This window comes from Euphorbia lathyris, chromosome 6, assembly GCF_963576675.1.
Source record: "Euphorbia lathyris chromosome 6, ddEupLath1.1, whole genome shotgun sequence".
NCBI classification, from domain to species: domain Eukaryota; kingdom Viridiplantae; phylum Streptophyta; class Magnoliopsida; order Malpighiales; family Euphorbiaceae; genus Euphorbia; species Euphorbia lathyris.
The window spans coordinates 38,602,778-38,627,023 of record NC_088915.1 but is presented as its reverse complement, the minus strand read 5'-3'; positions in this window follow the sequence as shown (position 1 = coordinate 38,627,023).

Sequence of the window (24,246 nt, the reverse complement as noted above, 5' to 3'; positions counted from 1 at the left end):
TGATAAAAACGACATTCCTTGAATCTTTGTGCCAACCCTTCTAGCTGGTCTAGTTATGGACGCAACCTTTCTTCCCTCACTTCCCAGTTTCCCTGCGCTTGTTCGATAATCAATTTTGAATCGCCTCAAATTTCAACATATGATGCTCCCAGTGCTGCTAATGACTCCAACCCATAGATGCATGCTTCATATTCGGCCATATTATTAGTGAGAGGGAAGGATAGCTTCTTTGCCATCGGGATCCTTTCTCCCTCTGGTGAGATAAGTAATACCCCTACTCCGGCTCCGTTCGAATTAATTGCTCCATCAAAGAACATTTTCCATGGTATAACTTCTATTGCGTTCAAGTGCTCATCGGGGAAATCATAGTTTATCTCTTCTTCTTCTGCGCTCAGGGGTTGGTTGGCCAGAAATTCTGCTACAGCCCTCCCTTTGATAACCTTCTTCGTTACGTATTCAATATCAAACTCGGACAAAAGCAACAACCATCGGGCTAGCTTCCCTGTTAGAGACGGAGTTCGGTACAGATACTTCACGGGGTCCATCCGGGAAATAATGATCACTTTATATGATTGAAAATAATGCCGTAGTTTCTTCGTTAGCCATACTACTGCCACACACATCTTTTCGATCATGTTGTACTTGAGCTCGTACTCCAGGAACTTCTTACTCAGATAATACACCGCGTGCTCCACACCGGTGTCCCCCTCTTGGGCTAGCATTGCCCCAATAGATCGCTCTTCAATCGCTACGTAGAGGAGAAGCGGCTTTCCTAGTTTAGGCGGTCTCAGCACTGGCGGATTAGACAAATAGTTCCGGACGCTCTCCAAAGCTTGCTGACACTTATCATTCTAGATTGTGGGTTGGTCTTTCCTTAACAACTTAAAGATTGGCTCGCAGATTGCGGTGAGTCTTGCTATGAATCGACTGATATACTGAACCTGCCCCAGAAACCCTCTCACTTCTTTCTCATTCTTCGGTGCCGGCATTTCCTGTATAGCCTTCACTTTATCGGGATCTACTTCAATTCCTTTATTTCCGATTACGTAGCCTGAGATTTTCCCTGACGAAACGCCGAAAAAGCACTTCTTCGGATTTAACCTTAGCTTGAATTCTGCAATTCGAGCCAAAAACTTCTCGAGCGCCGCAAAATGCCCCTCTATTGTCTCTGATTTGACCATCATGTCATCCACATAAACTTCTACCTCCTTGTGTATCATATCATGGAATAGTGCTGTGGCCATTCGCTGGTAAGTTGCCCCGGCATTTTTCAAACCAAATGGCATCACCCTGTAACAGTACGTCCCCCACTCGGTTGTGAACGAGGTTTTTGCTTTGTGTTTTTCGGCCATCTGAACTTGCATGTAGCCCATGAAACCGTCCACATTCGTGTGTAAGACGCTTGATGCTACACTGTCGATCAATACGTCAATATGAGGTAATGCGAATTCATCCTTGGGGCATGCCTTGTTAAGGTCTCGATAATCGACGCACATTCTCACTTTGCCATCCTTCGTCGCGATGGGCACTACATTTGCGACCCAAGGGGGATAGTCGATTACTTCGATGAACCCTGCTTCTAACTGCTTCTTTACTTCTTCTCTGATCTTATCTGCCCATTCCGGTCTCATGCGTCAGAGTTTCTGTTTCACGGGCTTAGCATTGGGGTATGTCGGAATACGGTGAGTTACGATTGATTGATCGATTCCTGGCATGTCTTCGTACGTCCAAGCAAACACTATTTCGTATTTTTTAATTATTCTCTCAAATTCTTTCCTCTCTTCAATAGTTAATTCTTGAGCAATTTGTATAAGTTTAGGATTTTCATCCGTGCCAAGATTGAAAGTTGACATTTTTATTGTATTGATTTCAAATGTAGGCATGTTATATGAATGAGAATGCATGGAATGATCACGATCAACATCAAGCAAGTAAGCAAAATCAGAATTCATTTCATTGATAGTATTGGCGAGTACATCATCAGATTCAAATAAAGCAGTAATACAATTTTCATCATCCAGGTTCTCGGGCTTCTCATAAGCTTTGGAGGTACTGGGCTCATCCACTGCTCCTGCAGTTGCTTCAACAGTGATGATTTGCTCCTCGGCATTCAAATCTAACATCATAATCTCCTCGACAATGCAGCTCGCTTTTCCACTGCCCCAGTCAGTCACATCATTGAAGATCTCAAACCCTGGCAGAATCTTCCCTTCGGTGCTAGTCCACGACTCAGGGGTCCCTGAATAAACCTTTCCATGCCCCTCATTCACGAAATACTTCCTTAGGCCCACCTTTCCTTTACTACTTGCATTGGACGGACCTCCTTGCTCATATCCCAAACCCCTTCGGGTTTTCTGACTCTTAAAATCCGAAAATTCTGGCAACCCCTGATGGTGTGCTCCTAAGCCCATTCCTGGGATGAAACCTCCCTTCATCATCTTCACCACGTCGGTGGTCATGCTTGACTCGTAAATCCCGGACACTTGGAACCTGGAGAAAAGCTGAGGCTCAATTCCCAATGCTGCCACCGAGCTCAATTTCTCAGCTCTAATTGTCACTATCTCCTCCCCGAAGGGGAACTTGATCATCTGATGGAGCGTGGAGGGCACACCTCCCAACTTGTGGAACCATGGGCGTCCCAACAATACAGCAAAGGTTACCGGGATATCCAGCACCGTGAACTCAGTTTCTTCTTCATGCGGCCCCACTTTCAACTTGGCCTTAAAGACTCATTCGATGTGCCTACGGCTATCATCATAAGCCCTGATCACAGTTTCCGAGGCCGTCAGGTCCCCTCTTTCTACTCCCAACTTAGATAAGAGTTTCAGCGGGCAAACATTAATGGCCGATCCATCATCGACCATCACACAGCTAGTTTTCTTCCCGTTAATTTCAGCTCGGATGTATAAAGGCTTGTTGTGAGCCTTCCCCTCTTCTGGGAGATCCTCGTCAGTAAATGTGATTTCGGTTTTCTTCCGGGCCATAATCGCCCCTACCAACGCTGCCGGCTCGGTATCGGTAGAAATAACCAAATTCTGCAGCTCTTTCATCAGATTTTCACGATGGTATTTGGAATGGCATAGGACTTCCCACACCGTAGACTTAGCTTGTGTTTTCTTCAACTGCTCGAGGACTTGGTCATCCGGCTTGGGAGCGGATCCTTCCCCTATCTCAGTCTCAACCACAGGTGCCTTTCCCTCGGCCACTCGACCTGATCTCGTCATGACAGCAATTTCCGGTTCTTCATCAGATTCATCCCAAATATTGATAGGAATCCGCCGATTAGCATCTTCCTCGTCCGAGGAACTTTCCCAAATGTCTACAATCATTAGATCCATAACGTGAGGAACGTTCGGATTCAAATAAAAAGGATCCGCCGATCCATACAATGCCCAGCCTATCAGATCATCATAATCCCGGAGGGACACTCTACTCATTCTCCTTACGGCCAATGGAATAGCACCTCGTTGTATGCACATAAGCTGCACTTTATTGCTCATTGTTTCGTGACACTGCTCATAACGGTGCCTCCACCTCCTAGCATAATCCACGAATGGTTCCTCGGGGAACTGCCTGATCCTATCCAGATCCTCCAGGGATCCCGTCCATGGAACATACATCTCATATCTCGCCACAAAAGCATTCCTAAGAGGTATCCAATGACCCATTTCTTCTTCTGATAGGCCCTGGTGCCACAACAAGGCTTCTCCCATTAGGGTTTCCGGGAAATGTTCATGTAATTCACATTGCGGGAACCCGGCGTCATACATGTGGTTGCGGAATAACTTTGCATGCTCAACAGGATCCTGGTATCCACCATACCTAGGCATTGCCAACACCGCCTCGGGTGTTTGATAAGAGGGAGAGTCCGGGGTTTGCTCCGCCAGCATCCATACCTTGTATTCTTTGATAAACCTCTTTGTCATTGCCGCCCAATCGGTGTTGACATATATAGGAAGTGACATATACCACATCAACGGCTCACCCATCAATGAGTTACAGAACAAGCTGGTGATCTCTTCTTCCTTAAAACCCAAAGGCCCCATGGCCGACAAGTAAAAGTGAAGATGTTCCATCGGATCTTTGTTGCCATTATACTTACTAACCCTCGGTAGCGGACGCTTGATAGGTCCGATCTGCATCGCGAAGTGCTCTGCAATCCTGTCCTCAGTCCTTTGGTACCTTTCTATAAATAAATCTGATAATCGATCCAATCATGCTTGCAAGAGTCGGGTAATAAGTAGAACCATCCCAAAGGCTCGCCTATCAGCGAATGGTGGAACCACTGAGCAATCTCGTCCACCCCGAAGGATTCAATAAACATATCGCACATATATTCACGCAGGTGCACATCGGGATTCTCTCCACCACTAAACAGACCCAATTTTGGCACAATAGTCCGAGACGACCCTTCCCCGGTCTCTTCAGCACTATCTTCATCATACGGTGCTCCACCGTCCAACCCTTCATCCATCGGTTCGCCTTCCGGTTCTTCGCCAAGGAAGGACACATATAGACCATTTCCTACATTGCTCTTTTCCTCGGAGTCCAACAACTCCTCTTCATTTTCCTCGAAGGATTTCATCACTACACTTTCTTTCAGACCGAATCCGATCATGCTCACCCTATGATTAGGCAATGGATTACGTCTAGTGGAAGGGTTCGCCGACGAAGGATCAGCTATCTTCTTTTCCTCGATCAAATCTTGGATCTCATGCTTCAACCTCTCACAGTTCTCAATAGTATGCCCATAACTGCTGTGGAACTCACAATACCCTCTAGCCTGTATCTGCGGAGTGGGCGGAGCCTTTTTATAAGGGGTAAGGGCTTTCAATAGTCCTTTCTTCTGCAAACGTTCGAAAACCTTTGCATAAGTCTGATCAAATTTGGCGAACCGCCTCTTTTCGATAGCATTAAGATCAAGCACTTTCACTGCTGCAGATTCTGCACTCGCACTCGGCCCTCCGGCACTATACCCAGACTTCGTCCATTTAGTGTATGCCTTTTTCGGTTCTCCATCCCCCTCAACTGTCAAGGCGCAGCTATACATCTGATTGAAATCGGTAAAGGGCATATACCGTAGTTCATTCTTAATATATGGCAATGTGTTTCCCACTACCATTCGGATCTGGTCCTGCTCAAGCGGCTTCTGTTTCATGACCGCGGCCTTGGCCCTCCACCTTCTCACAAAATCGGAGAAAGATTCCCCAGTCTGCTGCTTAGTGCTCTCAAGCTCCTTCAAAGTGACCTTAAGCATGGTGTTGAAGCTATACTGAGCGATGAATGACTTCGCTAACTCTTTCCAATCCCTCTTCGTCACCATCGGCAATGCATGAAACCATGTGAGGGCAGCCCCCTCAAGATAGGTGTTAAATAGCCCCAGGACTTGATCCTCCGTCAGGATCGTGTGCTTCATTACAGCGACATACTGATTCATGTGGGCAGTGGGATCCCCAGTTCCATCGAACTTTTTCATGTCAGGGAGCCGGAAAGGCAAAGCCGTCGCCGATAAACAATTCTTCAAGTTATAAAAGTCCTGACTCCCGGAACTTCCCCCACGTAGATCCTGCACCTCCTGAGTGATGTGTTGCTTCCACTCCTCTTCCTTAGCTTTCTCTTTCTCAAGCTGCTTCCGGATATAATCCTGATAGTCATCCTCATTCCCAAAGCGAGGTCCATCGTTCACCTCATTCTCAGCGTGTTTACTGCCACTTTTGTCATCCCTCATGGCCAGCTTAGCTAACTGGGCCGCTATCACCGCTAACTGCTCATTAATGTTGTTCACAGAGTTTTCCAATCCGGCCACTTTTTCATCGGTCGCAGACATACTGGCTGAAGACTGAGTATACTCGGACGAAGATGGTTCCAAAGCCACAACTGCCGATTCAGAACTGTCAATCTGTAACTGGTCAAACTGCCTAACTAGCCGACTGCTCTCTCGGTACCACAATCACTTAATGATGACGTCTGCGCGAACGGTATCCATTAGTATGTATGCATGATTTTATATGCATGATTCGTGGTGTGTGCGTTTATTTATTTACGGATATATAAGATAAGAAGAACAAACGTTAGTCTAATTACACGTATCACAACATCTCTCTTCCACCCTTATTCCTCCACACACTCGATGGTCCAGGTCTCTTTCCTAGGATTTTGGTTTTGGGCTCACATTGCGGTCCAAGGGACACGTGATGCCGTCGATTATTGCAGAAAAATTAAATCATTCACCATACAACACAGTTCGTTTTTGACGCATCAGCGTTCAGTGACTAAGAAATCGACCAAGTTGGATTGTCCTTTCGGAATAACTCGACTTTTGTCCTTTCGCGAGACGCATTAATTCGGGGTTTGACTCCTTTTGAGCGCATCTCGGTTTTTAGACGTGGTACAAGTTATTCTTTTAATCCAATCGTTCGTTATCGTCAATGATTCGTTCCCTTTTATTCGCGTGGATTCGTGTCTCGATGTTTGGATTACAACGGGATCTTTTGGATCTATCGAGAGACATAACCATGCATTTATTTAGTGATGGAATCACTTTTGAATTTAGGGAACGGACTCATCGCGTAACACGTTTGTTTTTAGCGTTAAGAATCCGTTTGCTCGTTTTTGCTACGTAAAAAGACGGCGAGTCTTATTTGAGCGCACGGTAATCTTTCGGCTAATTACAACTCTTTATTCTTTCCAATCTACGGGATATATCACTTTAGCGTGGCTATAGAAAATCAACGTTTCATTGAATCGCATGTTTATTCGAAGCAAGGATTTCACCGTTCTTTTTCATTTGGGCACGAATTAAGCAAACACGTATATCGGGCCATATTTCTTGCAGTTTTGGTAACGGTCGAAATGATCGAGTCATTAGCCAAAACCCGCAGTCTCGTCCATATGGTGCAATTATACGGTTTGGTTTGATTCGGCTTCGTGATTTTAAACAGCGCATACCCTCGTTCGAGGCACGTATTCAATGACATTGGTTTATTTTCTTTAACTACTCTCGAGATTGACATACATCGTAGATAAAGAATGGTTTTGGTCGTTTGTTTATTTTTGCCTTTTTCTTTTATTTTCTTAGTCACTTTTGCGGATACGTCCATTTCTCTTAAGAACGACACAAGGCATAACGTAAGAGCTCGTCTTTTATTCGGAAGGGACGGGCCACGTTTGCGAAACTCTTTACGTTACAACAGGGTCATTCGAAACAGAAATGTTCTTCGTTTTCGTTTCGTCATAATTTCGTTTTATCCCAACCTATTTAAAGAATGTGAACAACGGCTACTCGTTAATATAGTCTTTTGAATCGAGATATAACTATCCTTAATATCAAACCGCTCCGTACTAATACGTGCTTACGTCAGAACGTATTTCTATGAACATGTGCCTTCTTCGGGACACGGAAAGGGACCAGGCGGGTCGCACAAGTTCATTCATACGAGATGACTAAGTCGTCTTTAGTTCGAATCGTTTCAATGCTTTGGGGTAGTTCGTATATCGGTTTAAGAGTATATATTAACGTATCGTTTCATTTTCTTTACATATGTTAGGATTGGACACGTATCATGGCGATTTGAAAACATGAACTGATTCATTTATCACATCAAAAATAGTAACGGGTAATCCTATGGAAACTTCTAAGGCTACTATATGCTGACACGGCTGAGCGCGGGACCTCACAGGACCGCACAAATTCACCCCTAACGAATGGATGGGGACCCTTTGGCGACTTACTGTAAGGGGGAACTTACACTAGCCTCTTTCGAGCGACGAATGGACTCTCGCTAGAGGTTTCGCGGAAATTACCCAAAAGGTTTGCAATAATGCACATGAATGCATACGAAAAGAAATAATACGATCCGTCCCCGTTAAGAGCTTAATACACGCCTTCCGGAATCAAATTTCTCGCTTCCCCAGCAGAGTCGCCACTTGTTAGACGAGGTGCCGCGGCCTAATCTCCCGGGCGGACCGGGAGGTGGACACCTCATGGCGACGTAAGCGGTGATTGGCGCCGAAAGCAACCAATCATGGAATCAAGCTGCTCGGCAGGACTGGAGCTCGGAGATATGGAAGAGTCGCCACCCAAGAATGGGAAAATGAACACCGATCCCTTGCGGGAGACCGGTGTGGGTTCGGGAAACTTAGGTACGAGCCGAGAAGGCTAGCTCCTTTCCGGAGAAAGGCTACTAGGCACCCTGACATCGCCCGGTTATGAACCACCGGCCTCCTACTCAGCATGTTAGGCGATAACGGACTAATCGTATACTTCTTTAAGTTTAAAATTCATTTGAAACATTTTCTTTCTCATTTTGGAAACCGTTTTGAGCATATATTATTGAAAAGCCACTTTAGTAAAGAATCACCCATTTACATCAGTTCAATATACATATAAAAGAGAGGGGAGGAAGGAAGAAGTGATTTATTTACCACGTGATTTACATTTCGTGTTACATGTTAATTCTATACTAACTCACTTCCCCAAAACAAATTTATTTACATGATTCGCACCTTAATCACCGTTGGAATGATTTAGGTGCGTTTTTAAAACCCCGTTTGATGAAGTTCACCCGAATCACCGTTGAAACGACTCGAGTGTTTGAAAATGTTAAGGTAAAAACCTTTAATAAGAAAACGTGGTTAAACATACAAGTCAATTTATTTTATATAAATCATTTAAGAAAACGATTCAAAAACTCTATTATTCACAATGAAAACGATTTTAATTACAAGGTTCGCTTAATCCATCGTTGGAACAGACTAAGGTTTTAAAACGTGGTGTTTTAAGAAACGATTTGAAATGTCAAGAAAACACTATTTATTTACATTAGGAACCTCTAAAAATCCATTAGTTTAAATAACTAAATTGAAAATTCTTTTTGTGATTTATTTTCCCCTTTTCACTCAATTGACTCTTTACTTGTCATAATTACAACAATAAACATATTAAATCCAAACTCACTCCCAAATAAAGCCCATTTGAAACATGGACCCATGAATGACCAAAAGAATAAAGAAAATAATATAGGCCCATATATACATTTTAGCCAAAAAGAAACATGAAATAAAGGTTAATGAAAAGATACTATATAATACATATATGAAAATACTAAATATAATACATTTTTACTTTAAATATGTGAAAATAATAAATAAAACCCCTAAATAAGAAAATATCATTTGTCCCCTAAATAGTTTTATCTAATAATAACTAATATAGCCCAAATAGCCCAAAACTATATATATACATACCTAATGTAATTTAAATGTCAAAATAATATCCATTTATCCACAAAATGTCTACTAACTAATCACTCCCAAAACACCCAAGTAAATATCATTTTAAAATAAAATTCATTACCATTTAAGTAAAGGAAAAAGAAAAGAAAAGATATATATACATATACTTATATTTAAAGTAAAATAAAAAATGATATATAAACATTCTAAATAACTATATGTATCAAATGTCTAAAAATAGTTTGAAAATATATATTACATAAATACACATATATATACAAAGGACCAAAAGCTTAAAAGTTAAGAAACAGGGACCAAAACAGCATTTTTTACATTCCAGCAGATTTACCGACGGAAAATCCGTCGGTAAACAGCAATTAGTGACAGAAACGGAAAATTACAGCAGCACTCCAATTGTTTCCAGATTTATTCAAAAGCTTTAAATTAAGTCTAATTCAATCGTTTTGGATTTTCGAACTACAAAAAACGGGTCATAGTCAATAACGGAAGTTCCTGAAACGACGTTTTTATTTTAAAACATTATTTGGAAATTTCTTTAAATTAAAAACTTATAATTACAACGTTTTCAATACCCGAACTACCTTTTTATCGGATCACGGTTCGTATTGGGATATCAAAACGAGGTTTTTTTTATTTTAAAACAAAACCCAATTTTATTCAACACGAGATGAAAATTAAATAAATACCCAAAATTAAATAAAAGTGATAAAATAAATGAATAACTAAATAAATAAAAACATAACATAAAAATAAATAGAAGAAGGAAATAAATTAAATAAAATAAAAGAGTCTAGTCCTCGGATAATACCTTAAGTTCGGTATTGACGGTTGACGTCGATTGATTCCACGAATCGTGCTTCCCGATGTTTTTGATAAAATTTTAACTTTTAGGAGATTTGGAATTTTTAGGAAAAAAAATGTTTTTTCCCAAAAAATAAATTTTCTCTCTCTAAAAATGTCTAGAGTGAGAAAATCCTTCCCAAAAAAAAGCTCCTCCCTTTAAATGCATGGGGATCCGTGCCTTTTATAGGAAATCGGATCCCCGGGAGAATGGGTGACGCCCGAGCAAAATCGGGCGTCGCCCAAGAGGGTTGGGTGGCCGCCCAAGGCATGTTGGGCGGCCGCCCAACATTGTTGGGCGATCGCCCAACAATAGTTGGGCGGCCGCCCAACAGCGTTGGGCGAGCGCCCAACGAAAGGTTGGGCGCGCGCCCAACGGCCGCCGGGGCGCGTCTCGCGCCGTCGGGCGCGCACGTCCCGTGGCCGTCGAGCGCGCGTTTCGTGCCATCGGGCGCCCGCGCGTCGTGGCCGCCGAACGCGCGTTCCGCGCTGCCGGGCGCACACGCCCCGTCGCCGACGAGCGCGCGCTCCGCGCCGCCGGGCCCGTGCATCGCTCGGACGTCGAGCGCGTGCCATTCGTGGTTGGACGCGTGCGTCCGACGGACGTCGAGCACGCGCTTCGTGCTGTCGAGCGGGCGTCCGACTGTCGTCGAACGCGCGTCGGCTGCCGCTAAGCACTCGCACCACGCCGCTAAACATTCGCGAGCCATCCGATCGACAACAGCGACCCGCCATAACTTTTTCTTCCTTATTATGTACTTATTATTATTTTTTTCAAAACTTCCGAAATCAACCGCTTCAACCGTCTTATTTTCAGGTTTTCGTCACAGGTCCTCCGACTCGGTGTCTACAACGGGATATGACCAGAATGTAGAATTTTGCTTTATTTTTCCGAGTTTAGTATTGTTAATGGTTTTCATGTGCAGCCAAGTCTACTTCAACAACGTCAAAAGGGAAAGAAGGCTCGGGAATGCCCGAGTTTGTTTGTAAACGTCAATTTAAGTTCGTTTTGGTAGCTGTTTGTATTAATTTCCACTTTTTACTTGCTTCATCTTCTTTCGTTGGTAATCTCTAGTTAAAACGGATTTGTAGACTTTGTAAAAACTTACACATATCACACGTCTCACGAATTTAAAAAGCTTAAAAGAGTTATTAATAGCCTCATTGTATTTAGAAATGCTAAGTAGGAGGCCGGTGGGTTCACCGGACGCTTTTGGGGTGGTTAATATTTCCTTTCGAGGGGATATTAATCTTCCCCAGACGTACCTAACTTCCCGAATCCACTTGCTTCCCATAAGGAATTTTAGTAACATTCTCGGACCTAAAATCCGAGTGGCGACTCTTTCTCCGTCACCGACCCTACTGAGCTAGTCGTTTTCTCTAGTGGACCTCGAGTCCAAACAGTACCGTAGTAGCCATGATGGACCTCCCACGGGTGAAAGCCCGTTGAGGTAGGCTTCATCTATAGTGGCGACTCTGCTGGGGATATAGAGAAGTTGATTCCGAAAAGCAATTTCTTTTGTACTTTTTGAACTATTCTTACTCTCTTTTAAGCTCGCATAACAATCGCATACAAAAGAAAACCTTTTGGGCAATTCTCACAAAAGTTCTCCAAGATCCATTTGATACTTGGGGCCTACCTAGTGTCAAAGCCCCCTTGTAAAAAGTTTGGACTATTCTAACTCTATTCAAATGGAATAGTTTGATCTTTTTGCAATGGTCACCATGTCTCAACCAAACCTCATGTAATGGTTTTAGTTACTTCCCTTAGGATAAAGCATGGCCCTAATAATGATTTGATTTTCAATTATATTTTTTCCTTTTGTTTGTCTTTTGTTAGAACCTATAACATACATAAAATTTCATACGTCTTTGTTCAAACCCGAAAGAATGGGCAAAATTCTAACCTAGTACGGCCTATTCTAAAAGAAACTAAGTAGTCTCTTTAACCATGGCTTGTATTAGACACAAAAATTTCACGTTTCCCAAAAGAGATTTTACCTCTTTCATCAAGAAGGGAAAAATGAAATCTAATATCGATGCAAACCACGATTCAAAGAGACCACTTTGGCATCTTTTGTTCAAGTAATATCATATTAGAATTGAAATTTCTTTTAGAAGGGAAAAATGAAATCTAATGTCAATGCAAACCATGATTCAAAGAGACCACTTTGGCATCTTTGTCGATTTTATCGACCTTTCTCAATAATTGTTCGTTAGTTTCATCAACACGGTCCAACCGTGTCAAAACATGTCTCCAACCCGAAACATTCGAGTTGTCATTCTCATCATCTTCTTCTTCCTCCTCTTCTACTGCTGCTTCTACTTCTGTTCTTCTTCCTCTTCTGCCTCATCTTCTTCTTACGCCAAAACCCCCCTTCAGATGACGGTTAAAAACCGTCATCCCGCAAGATATAAAACTATCACGGGGCTCGCTGCCATCTGATGGTACTTCAGATGACGGTCGCGCTCTGTCATCCGTAATAGCCTCATATGACATCGACTAAATAACGACTTGTCATCTGACCATTAATTATATACGGTTTATCTAATAACAACCGTCATCGAATATATGTTCTCATGACATTATTTTTAAATAATCTGTCAAAATATTAAGTTAAAATAAAGTTGTTATGTTAATGTTATGGCAGTTTTTGTTTTCTCGACTGTCATCGTAACATAATTCACATGATATAATTTGTATTAAATTATGTCGTTGGAACATATTAATATGGCATTTTGTTACCAGTTCTGTGTCGTTAGATAAAAAGTAAGATCTCTCAGATCTATTTCTCTTTTTCAGATCTGTCTTCTCTCTCTCAGATCTGTTGTCATGGTGAATAATTTTTATGAAGATTGAGAGTTTGAGATCTATCTCTTCTCTTTTAGATCTTTCTCTCTCTTTTAGATCTATCTTCTCTTTTTCAGATCTGTCTTCTCTCTCTCAGATCTGTTGTCATGGTGAAGAATTTTTATGAAGATGGAGAATTTTGAGATCTATCTTCTCTCTCTCAGATCTATTTCTCTCTTTTAGATCTTTTTTCTCTCTTTTAGATCTATCTTCTCTCTCTCAGATCTATTTCTCTCTTTTAGATCTTTTTCTCTCTTTTAGATCTATCTCCTCTCTCTCTCTCTCTCTCTCTCGGATAGGGTTCATGGTAAAGCGTGTTAGGGATAGATCTAGGGAGAGGGGGGCTGTAGCCAGCAAGGGGGGGTCGGATCTGGAGGGGATTTGCGGCAAGGAAGGGGGCGGCGGCCTGGTGGTTTGGGGCGAGAAGGGTGAGGCAGGTTTTGTTGGCGGCGAGCGTGCGCCTGGTGTAGATCGGGGCGGGGCGCTTGGCGGGGTGGAGGTAGGGGAATCCAGGGGCGTCGGTAGGGATCTCATGGGCATGGATGGTGCGTCAGCAGGGTTCTCGCGGGCGCCGCCCGTGCGGCTGGGGACGAATCTTTGCGATCCACAGGCGGCAGATTCGGCAAGGTTGTCGCGGCTGGGTGCGGATCAATGGGAGATACGGGCGGCTGGGTTTTCTGATGCCGGGGGTAAGGCTCCCCCAATCTCGGGGGGAGAAGTGGGGCGGGGGGTGCCTGGCGCAGGGCTATGCGCCGATAGTGTCGGGCACTGCCCAGGCGATGCCGGCTCCTCGGTCGGGCAGTGGGCTGGGGCTGTCGGCGTAGTGCCTTGCGCGGGATCCTCTCCTCCGAGCTGTGAGGGGCAGGCAGGGGCTACGACGGGGAGGCAGGCTGCCTCGGGTCTGGATGTTTCTAATAATTCGGGAAGGGTGGGTGTTGTAGGAGTAGCTCATGGGAAGACGGTCTCCCCCAGACCTAGGGTTCAGATGAGCGAGATTGGTAAAAACTCTTGGAAGGACATGGTCATGGGGGTGGCTGAGGTAGAGCCGGTTTTAGAGGAAGTTTTAATGGTGGGAGATTCTGATGATATGTTCTCGGATTCTGATGAGGAAGATAATGGCCAGGAGGATCCTCTCTGTCCGGTCATTAGACTTTCCGCTGCATAGAAGCGTGAGCTTAGAGAGAAGTGGAAGGTGTCTTTGATTGTTACTGTCCTGGGTAAGCGAATTAGTTTTAACTATTTTGCCCAAAGAATACAAGCACAGTGGGCAAGGAAAGGTAAAGTCAGTATTACTGACCTGGAAAATGACTACTATGTCATTAAATTTACCAGGGTTGAGGATTATAATTCGGTTATCAAGGGAGGCCCATATATCATTTCCAATCATGTTTTGGCCTTAAGGCCTTGGGTTCCTAATTTTAATCCTCACGACTGTTCGGTTAACAGGATCTTGACTTGGGTAAGATTCTCGGGCCTTCCCATTGAGTACTACAGTGAAAACTTTCTGAGTAAAATAGGAGGTTTGGTTGGTAAGGTCCACCATGTGGACAAGACTACAATTGGGGCCATTAGGGGTAAGTTTGCTAGGGTATGTATAGATGTTGATCTGGCTAAACCTTTACTTTCAAAGTTCTGTGTTCAGGATAAAGTGTTCTTTATTGAGTATGAAGGTTTACATAACATCTGTTATGATTGTGGCATGTATGGTCATTCTCAGGAGGGTTGCCCTAAAAGGGAGAGGGTTGTTATAGAGAGGGTTGAGAGTAGTGTGCGGATTACTGGAGGGAACCATGGGTATGAAGGGAACTTTGGTCCCTGGATGGTGGCAAAGAGGCCCGCTAGACGTAGGAATCAACCTGCAGTGGTCACAATCGTCCTCTTGATATCAACACAAATTCTAAGTCCCTTTCCCCTAAAGCTACTGTTATTCCAAATGTCAAGGAGAAGCCTGTCCTCAAAGCTAGAAAGGAGGCTGGGGTTTCTTCAGTAGCCTTGCCTGGGTCCAGATTTGGGGCCCTGATGATTGAGGAAGTTCAAGAGTCGGACCAAGATGAGAATCATATGGATCAGAATATTCCAGGATTGGAGTCTATAGATCCAGTCGATAAGGTGGTTGAATCTGTGAACCCGCTTTTTGTCTCTAAGGATGAAGCCCAAGGGGGGACCCTGACCCTTGCAGCTAGAAGGATGAAGAAATCAAATGAGGTTAGTATTCCTGTTCCTGGTATTGATCCTGGGATTGGGAAATCTATGGGAGTTAACAAAACTAATATGAAAAAGCTTAAAGGTAAACAAAAAAGTGGCCTTAAAACTTTGGCGTTTCCAGATAAGAGGGGGCCTGGGGGTACCTCGGTAAGGCTCTCAGGAGCCCCTAGTAAATACCTGGCTTAGGGTAGGGGTGTGGTCAGTTGTCCTCCTTTCTATGGATTTGTTATTTTGGAATGTTAGGGGTGCAGCTAGCAAGGCTACCCGTATCCATATTAATTATCTTATTAAGCAGTTTAATCTATCTTGTTTTGCTCTTTTGGAAACTAAGATTAGTGGTGAGAAAGCAGATGAGGTGGTTAAGAAGTTTAAGATCTGGCACTGTGTTAGATCGGAGGCAACTGGCCGGGATGGGGGGATTTGGCTTTTTTGGAGGCCAGATCGGATTCATTTTGATATTCTTAGCATGGATAAGCAGTTCATTCATTGTAAAGTGAGTATTTCCGGCAATACTCCCTTTTTGATTACCCTTGTGTATGCTGACCCTATCTTGTCTAATCGAAAACGGCTATGGGAGGTTCTTTATTCTATGAGTGTCAGCATTTCGGAGCCCTGGTTTGTGGCGGGTGACTTTAATGATATCGCCTTTATGAGTGATCAGAGAGGGGGATCCAATCATTATGTTAATCGATGTCTGCATCACAAGAATAGTATGGATTTATGTGGGCTTTCCGATCTGGGGGCTTCTGGTCATAAATTCACTTGGAAGCGTAATAATACTTTTGTTCGATTGGACAAAGTCTACGCTAATGTTTTAGCTCTAACTTCCTTCCCCGAGTGCTCTGTGTTGAACCTCCCGTTCCGTCATTCGGATCATTGTCCTATTTTGTTTAGACTTTTGAGAGGTAAGCATCCTAGGGGTAAGAGACCGTTCCGGTATCAGTTGGCTTGGGAGTCCCATCCTAAGTTTAAAGAGTTCGTTCATGAGAGTTGGAGACCTCATTCGTATGTACTGCAAGCTGCTGAAGGGTTCAGGAATAAGGTGCAGGGGTGGAATAGGAATGTGTTTGGGCATATTATCAGAAGGAAGAACAAATTATTAAAAAGGATGGAGGGCATTCAACGCAGGTTGGAGGGGAGGTTTGATCATAGCCTTGAGGGCCTCCTCAGAACCCTTCAGAAGGAGCTGGAGGCTGTGCTTAGGCAGGAGGAGTTCCTTTGGTTCCAGAAGTCTCGGAAGTCCTGGATTAGAGATGGGGATCGTAATACCAAATACGTCCATCTCTCTACCCTGATCAGAAGGCAGAGAAATAGAATTGAGGCCATTAAGGATTCTAATGGTGATTGAGTTTATGAAGATGAGGTTATTCGGAACTTAGCCCTGGATTTCTACAGAGAGCTGTTCAAAGAGGAACCTGTTCTTTTGGAGAGGGCTCACTCTATTGCTACATTTCCTTTAATCAGTGAGGATTGTAGTCAGGAGGCCTTTCAATCTATTTCCCGAAAAGAGATTGACCAAGCTATCTTCAGCATTGGGGCTTCTAAAGCTCCTGGGATTGATGGTCTTCCGGCGGGCTTTTACCATAAGCATTGGGATGTCGTGAAGGAAGGCATCTATAATTTTGTCTTGGGGGTGTTCAGTGGTTCGAAGGATATTGAGCTGGTTAATAGAACCCTCCTGGTTCTGATTCCTAAGATTGATAAGCCTTCTTCCTTTTTGCATATGAGACCTATCAGTCTTTGTAATGTTCTTTACAAAACTGTTACAAAGATTGTGGCTAATAGAATCCGTGGCATTCTTCCTGCGATCATTTGTCAGAATCAGGGTAGCTTTGTGCCTGGTAGACAAATGATGGATAATGTGGTGATCGCCCAAGAGATGGTCCACACAATGAAGATTAGGAAGGGGGAGGAAAGGCATTGTGGCTCTGAAGCTGGATTTAGAGAAGGCCTATGATCGAATTAATTGGGATTTCTTGATGGAGAGCCTTGAGAGAGCTAGAATCCCGGACAGCTGGAGAAGTTTAATTAAGGTATGTATTTCTTCTCCTGTGTTTCAAGTTATGGTCAATGGGGATATGTCGGAGGAATTTTCCCCGGGCAGAGGAATCCGTCAGGGGGATCCTATGAGCCCTTTCCTTTTTGTTATTGCTATGGAGAGGCTCTCTCACTTGATTCAGGATGCGATTGATAATGGGAGTTTCCACCCTGTGGCGATCAACAGCTTCTGTCCCCAGGTGACTCACTTATTCTTTGCAGATGATGTCCTTATCTTTCTTGAGGGTAATGAGGAGCAGTTGAGAGTCATTATGGATATTCTGGATTGTTTTTGTTCGGCCTCTGGGCAGAAGCTTAATATCCAGAAATCTAGGATGATGTGCTCTAAGAATATGAATCAGAGAGTCTGTAAGAGATTAAGTGATCTCTCAGGTATTCCTCTTACTAATTCTCTTGGGAAGTATCTGGGCGTTCCCCTCCACAGTAAGCGTGTGTCTAAAGGCTCCTTCAAAGAGACTTTGGATAAAGCTAATTCGAAGTGTGCCACTTGGAAAGCCAAGACTCTGTCTCTCGCTGGCCGCCTCACGTTAATTCAATCTGTTAATTGTGCTGCTCCCAATCACATCATGCAGGCTTGTAAGCTTCCGGATCCTGTGCTTAATGATCTTAACAAGATTAACCGTAGGTTCCTGTGGGGGGAAGCTGCGGAAGGCAGGAAGATCCATCTTGTGCCTTGGAGTGAGGTTTGCCAGCCTAAAGATTCTGGGGGTCTGGGTATTAGGAAAGCAAAGGACAATAATAAAGTTTTATTAATGAAACTCCTTTGGCGTATGTGGCAAAACCCCTCCTCTCTTTGGGTTCGCCTCCTTTGTGGTAAGTATCGGAAAGACAAAATCTTCGGGGCCCCGAAAGAGAGAGTTGCTAATTGTTCCTTCCTCTGGAAAGGACTTAGTGCTGTGTTTGATGAGTTCTGCTCGGGAGTTGGCCTGGAGGTGGGGAATGGTAAGTCCATTAGTTTCTGGTTTGATAACTGGATTGGGGATAAACCGTTAATTGAGGTGTGTTCTTCCCCCCCGCCTAGTGATATACGCAACTGGAGGATTGTCGATGTGGTTGACTCGGAAGGGGACTGGATCTGGTCAAAGTTTGATACTTTCTTTAGCCTTGAGACTCTCCTTAGAATGCGGGGAGTGAAGGTGAGTAATCAAGAGGAAGACTTGGATAGGCACTGCTGGGCGCTGACTAACAATGGAGTTTATTCTTGCAAATCGGCCTTTGAAGCTTTCTCTCACTTTAGATCTGATCCTCCCTCGGATGTGTGGAAGTCGATTTGGACCCTTAAAGTTCCTTTCCGTATTAGGAGTTTCCTGTGGCTGGGCGTTAAGGACAGGCTTCTTACTAATTCGGATAGGCACAGAAGGCACTTGGCTGATTCTGGAGCTTGCAGTAGATGCAGAGGCCATGTTGAGACTTTGTGCCATGCTCTTAGAGATTGCTCTAATAGTAAAGAGGTTTGGAGGAAAATTCTCCCACACCATATTTTCTCTTCCTTCATGGCACATTCTGAGGTCGACTGGTTCTCTGATGGTGTTAGAGGAAAGTTTCTTCCATACATGGAGCATGGTGACATTTTCTTTGCTATTATCTGTCACCAAGTTTGGAAATGGAGAAACGATGAGATTTTTGGAGATAAAACTGTTTTTATGACAAACTTAGCTGATTTCTTCTCGAAAAAACTTTTCTCTATTATCGATAGTTTCAAAGGAGAGTCCCTTGCCAGAGCCTCTCAGTGTTGTGATGTCCATCTCGTGGGATGGAGCAGGCCAAGAGAGGGGGTTGTGAAGCTGAATACTGATGGTTCCTGCCTCAGTAACGGTAAAATTGCGGCTGGAGGTGTGCTTAGAGATGCAGGGGGCGCCTGGCTTTCTGTGTTCTCCCAGAATTTAGGGTTGGGTTCTTCCTTTTCTGCGGAGCTCTGGGCTATTCTTACTAGAATCAATCTTGCTAAAAGGCTGGGTGTTAAGAGGCTCTCTGTGGAGTCTGATAATTTGGAAGCAATCAAAATGATTTTTGAGAATCATTCTATGGGTCTTAACAGTCGCAACCTCATCAAAGCTATTAAAAGGCTTTGCTCCTCCTTTGAGTTCGTAGAGTTCAGACACATTTTTAGAGAGCAGAATCGTGTTGCTGATCGCTTGGCGGCGGCGGGCCATGAAGGGACGTTAGGCGTTACTACCCTTCCTGTTTCCCCTAGTTTCATCTCTCCTCTTCTCTTAGAAGATAGAATTGGGGTTAGCTTCCCTAGGCTAATTCCTGGGTAGTTTGTTGTTGTTCGTTTTTCTTTTCCTTTTCTACCAAAAAAAAAAGATAAAAAGTAAGATGACATTTTCTTATAAGAATTTTGTCATTGTTTTTTTACCTCTTTCATAAACTTGTATATATAATCAAAGAAGATTGCAAATAATGTGCAAATAACCTTTATATATAACAATAAACATGTACATCTGTGAAGATCACAATCCTAACCAACGGTTCACTACGCCAAAACCCTCTTCAGACGACGGTTCAAAACCGTCGTCCCGCACGATATAAATCTGTCACAGGGCTCGCTGCTGTTTGATAAGGCATCAGACGACGGTCGAGTTCTATCATCTTTCGAAGCGACAGGCGACACGCGCTTCCTAAGCGTCTGTCATCTTTTCCATGTTACAACGACGTTCGACTTTGTACAAACCGTAGTATTGGATAATTTTTAATGATAGCTTTTTTTTATATATACCGTTATTGTAGTATGTAAAACCATAGACCGTTTTATTGTCATACGACATTTTTTTATTATTGTTTGTGTCATTGTATATAAGTTACGACGATAGTTTTCCTCTTTGTTGCTGTCGTTCAAAGATGTTTGAGTTGACGTTGTCTTTAAATTTTTTGTCTTTTGCGTGGATTTCACATGACATTTTTCATTTAATCAAATGTCATAAAAGTGAATCAAATTTGACTACGTTAATTGTAAGACGACAATCCTATTTTTTATTTATGTCATCTTAGCGTTTTAGTCATGACAGTATTTCATTAACCTTGTAAGTACTTTTTATCATGGTTTAACGTCTATTAATCGTGCTACCATGGATTCCGCAGTAGGTGGGGACCTGTTCAAAAAATCAGTAAGCGAAGCATATGAGCTCATTAATGAGCTCGCGAGAAAAAGCGTTCAATGGCAAGAAGATCGGCTTGCCGGACCCCCGAGACATCAAGCGTTCGCCATGGAAAAAGAGGCTTCAAAGGGTTCCATGGTTGAGATGAACAAGAAACTAGACGCTTTAATAGCACAATTGAGCCTCAACAAAGATGCACAGGTCCTGATGTGCAACCATTGTGGTGGTGATCACGATGGAAGAAATTGCAACACCGGCACCCCTTTTGTCGGTGATACCGAGAACGTAAGTTACGTAGGAGGTAACCAAAGGTACAACTCTAACTCAAACTCCTATCCTAACCACCACAATAACAACGATAATGGGTGGAGACCTCGATACCAACATCCTAATCTGTCATACGGTAATAACAATAACGTATTGAGGCCCCCACCCGAGTTCCACCAAGAATATAGGGAGCATGGGTTGGGCCAATCCCAAAACGCCCCCGGCGGTCGGAATGCCCAACCTCCCAACAACGTGCAAGGCCAATCGGTAACTTCCTTGTTAAAGGACATTTTAACCCGTCTTGCCGACAATGAAGTGTTTTGCAGGGATTTAAGTCACCAAGTGACTCATTTAAACCGACAACAACAGGAGAGACATCTAGGAACTCTCCCGACCAATACCGAGCAAAACCCGCGGGCTAAGAATAGAGAATCCGGGCAAGCAATAACTCTTCTTAACAGTCACAGCTCGGATCCATTGAGCTCCGGTTCGGATATCTTGCAATAAGCACACCCACCGAGAAAGTCGCGCTACTACGACTATAAACGTAGCCCCGGTTTGCATTTTCCAAACCTTTTATCTATATGTATCATATACGTTTTTCAAATTAATTTTTCTTCGCGTGTATTTTCATCTTCTTTCCAATTGTTTTCGTTTTCTTGTGGTTTTCACGTTTCATCCATTTTTAAATACACACCAAAACGTAAAAAAATCATAAAACCCAAAAAAAAGAAGAAAAAAATCCCATTTTTAATCCAAACATCTGCGCGGAGCGTACATTCCGGTACGCCCCGCGTAGATGAGCTCCTGCTCAATTTTTCGTGCTAAAAAGCACGTTACGCGGGGCGTACCCTATACCACGCCCTGCGTCCCTTTCGGTTCCCTAACTTCCTTGAAAATAAAGGGTTACGCAGGGCGTGCCCCATGCTACGCCCCGCGTATCCTTGGGGAGTTGCGAAAATCAACTCCCCATGACACCCTACCCCCTATTCACCACCCTAACACTTCACCTCTCTCTTCCACCACTCACATCACCTTTCCCATTTCCCCATTTCTTTCTCCATTTTTGCACTCCACCTCTTCTCCCACCAATCACCTCCTTTAATTTCAAATTCAAAAATAAATTAACCTCCCTCCATCATTAATTTTTCATTTAATCACCACCTTAATTACTCATTAAAACCCATAAAAATTAAAAACCATCAAAACTCATAAAAAGTAAAAACATCTTTAACAAAACGGCAAAAATTATTCAACTTCCGTCTTCTACGCGGGGCGTAGCTCCATGCACGCCCCCCGTGTGGTCCATCCTTCCACCACTTTTCGATCAGAGATCAAAGTACGCGGGGCGTACCCCCATACACGCCCCACGTGCCTTGGCCTTATTAGGCCAAAAATTGGTCAGGAGGTGGAATACGCGTGGCGTGGCCCCTTCACGCCCCACGTACCCCCCTAGGAATCCGAAAAACCCTTGGATTCCCAGCCCCCTACCTATTTAAAACCCTTATTTCTTCCTCCCCTCCTCCCTCACACTCACTCCAACTTCCTAATTCTCTCCTAAATCTAACTCACTCCCCCTCACCATGACCCGAAGCAAGCCAGCCACCGAATCTTGTCCCCTGCGGTCCACTCGTGCCCGCTCCTCCCATTCCAACCAAGCACAATCTGTTGGGGTTTTAGTGTCCTATAGACAATTGTTCTAGGATACAAGCTTAATGTAAATGAAGTGTTCTTTATATCGTTTGTTTTAATGAGATATATGTTTTATGACTATATAAAGGCAATCCCTTTTAAGCACTAAATAAAGTCCAATAAAAGGAAATCCGTAAGTTTGTTTAAAGTGATTATAAAGTGTTCATACAAGCATGAAGTGAGACGAAACTTTATAATAAACTAATAAAATTAAAACCACCCCAAGTGTTAAGGATTGACATATCACTGTTGAGACTTGCATGTAACAATGTCTTCTGTCCGACAGAAAGCTGATCTCACAAGCTTCATATATATAGATATCAGGACAGTTACATGGATCCGATGAAAAGTAGTTCATTAGGATTGGGGACCCGCTTGAGATAACAGGATGGGTAGATTCATCTTTGTCACTTGTTCATCTCATTGGTATTAATAGGTATTGTGAGACGAGGTGTCGCGGCCTAATCTCCCGGGCGGACCGGGGGGTGGACACCTCATGGCGACGTAAGCGGTGATTGGCGCCGAAAGTAACCAATCGTGGAATCAAGCTGCTCGGCAGGACCGGAGCTCGGAGTATGGAAGAGTCGCCACCCACGAATGGGAAAATGAACACCGATCCCTTGCGGGAGACCGGTGAGGGTTCGGGAAACTTAGGTACGAGCCGAGAAGGCTAGCTCCTTTCCGGAGAAAGGCTACTAGGCACCCCGACATCGCCCGGTTATGAACCACCGGCCTCCTACTCAGCGTGTTAGGCGATAACGGACTAATCGCATATTTCTTTAAGTTTAAAATTCATTTGAAACCTTTTCTTGCTCGTTTTGAAAACCGTTCTGAGCATATATTATTGAAAGCCATTTTGGTAAAGAATCACCCATTTACATCAGCTCAAAATATATAGGAGAGAGAGGGGGGAGAAGAAAGAATCGATTTGTTTACAATGTGATTTATTCTTCGTATTACACACTAACTCTAAACTAAACTCACTTCCCAAAAATGAGTTTATTTACATGGTTCGTACCTTAATCGCCGTTGGAACGATTTAGGTACGTTTCAAAATCCCGTTTAATGACGTTCACTCGAATCGCCGTTGGAACGACTCGAGCGTTCGAAAATATTGAGATAAAAGTTTTAACAAGAAAACATGATTAAACATACAAGTCAATTTATTTTGTTCAAAAAAACCATTTAGTTATGAAAACAATTCAAAAGCTCTATTATTTACAATTAAAAGCAATTTTAATTACAAGGTTCGCTTAATCCGTCGTTGGAACGAATTAAGGTTTTAAAACGTGTTGTTTTGAGAAATGGTTTGAAAATGTCAAGAAAACGTTATTTACACTTTAGGAATATCTAGAAAACTTTAAGTTTAAATAAGCAAATTAAACTCTCTTTTTGTGATTTTACTTTCCCCTTTTCACTCAATTAACCTTTAACATTATCATAATCACAACAATAAACCAACTAAACCAAAATTTACCCAACCAAATGCATTTGAAAGAATATATATATAAGTAGGAAAATAGAGTGAATATATATAGATATACATGTGTACAAAAATAAGTAATAATACCCATTAAAATACAATAGAGAAAATAATATACATTAATAAGTAAAAATGGTGATGAAAATACTAATAAGTATAATGAATTTTTATTCTAATCAAAAGCACAAAAAATGAATAAGATTTATGAATAAGAAATTAGTATTTAATCCCTCCCAAAATGATGTATGATAAGTATGTATAGAAAATAATCTCAAATACTCCCAAAATGCCCAAATATGTCTAGTTTAAATGAATAAAAAGGAAAAATCTATATATATACATATACTTTTATTAAATCAAATTAATGAAAAATAATATGTAAACACATTAAATAACTATATGTACAAAATATTTAAAAATAGCTTGAAAGTAGGTGTTACATAAATATACATATATATATAAAGGACCAAAGGTCTAAAAGTTGAGAAAGAGGGACC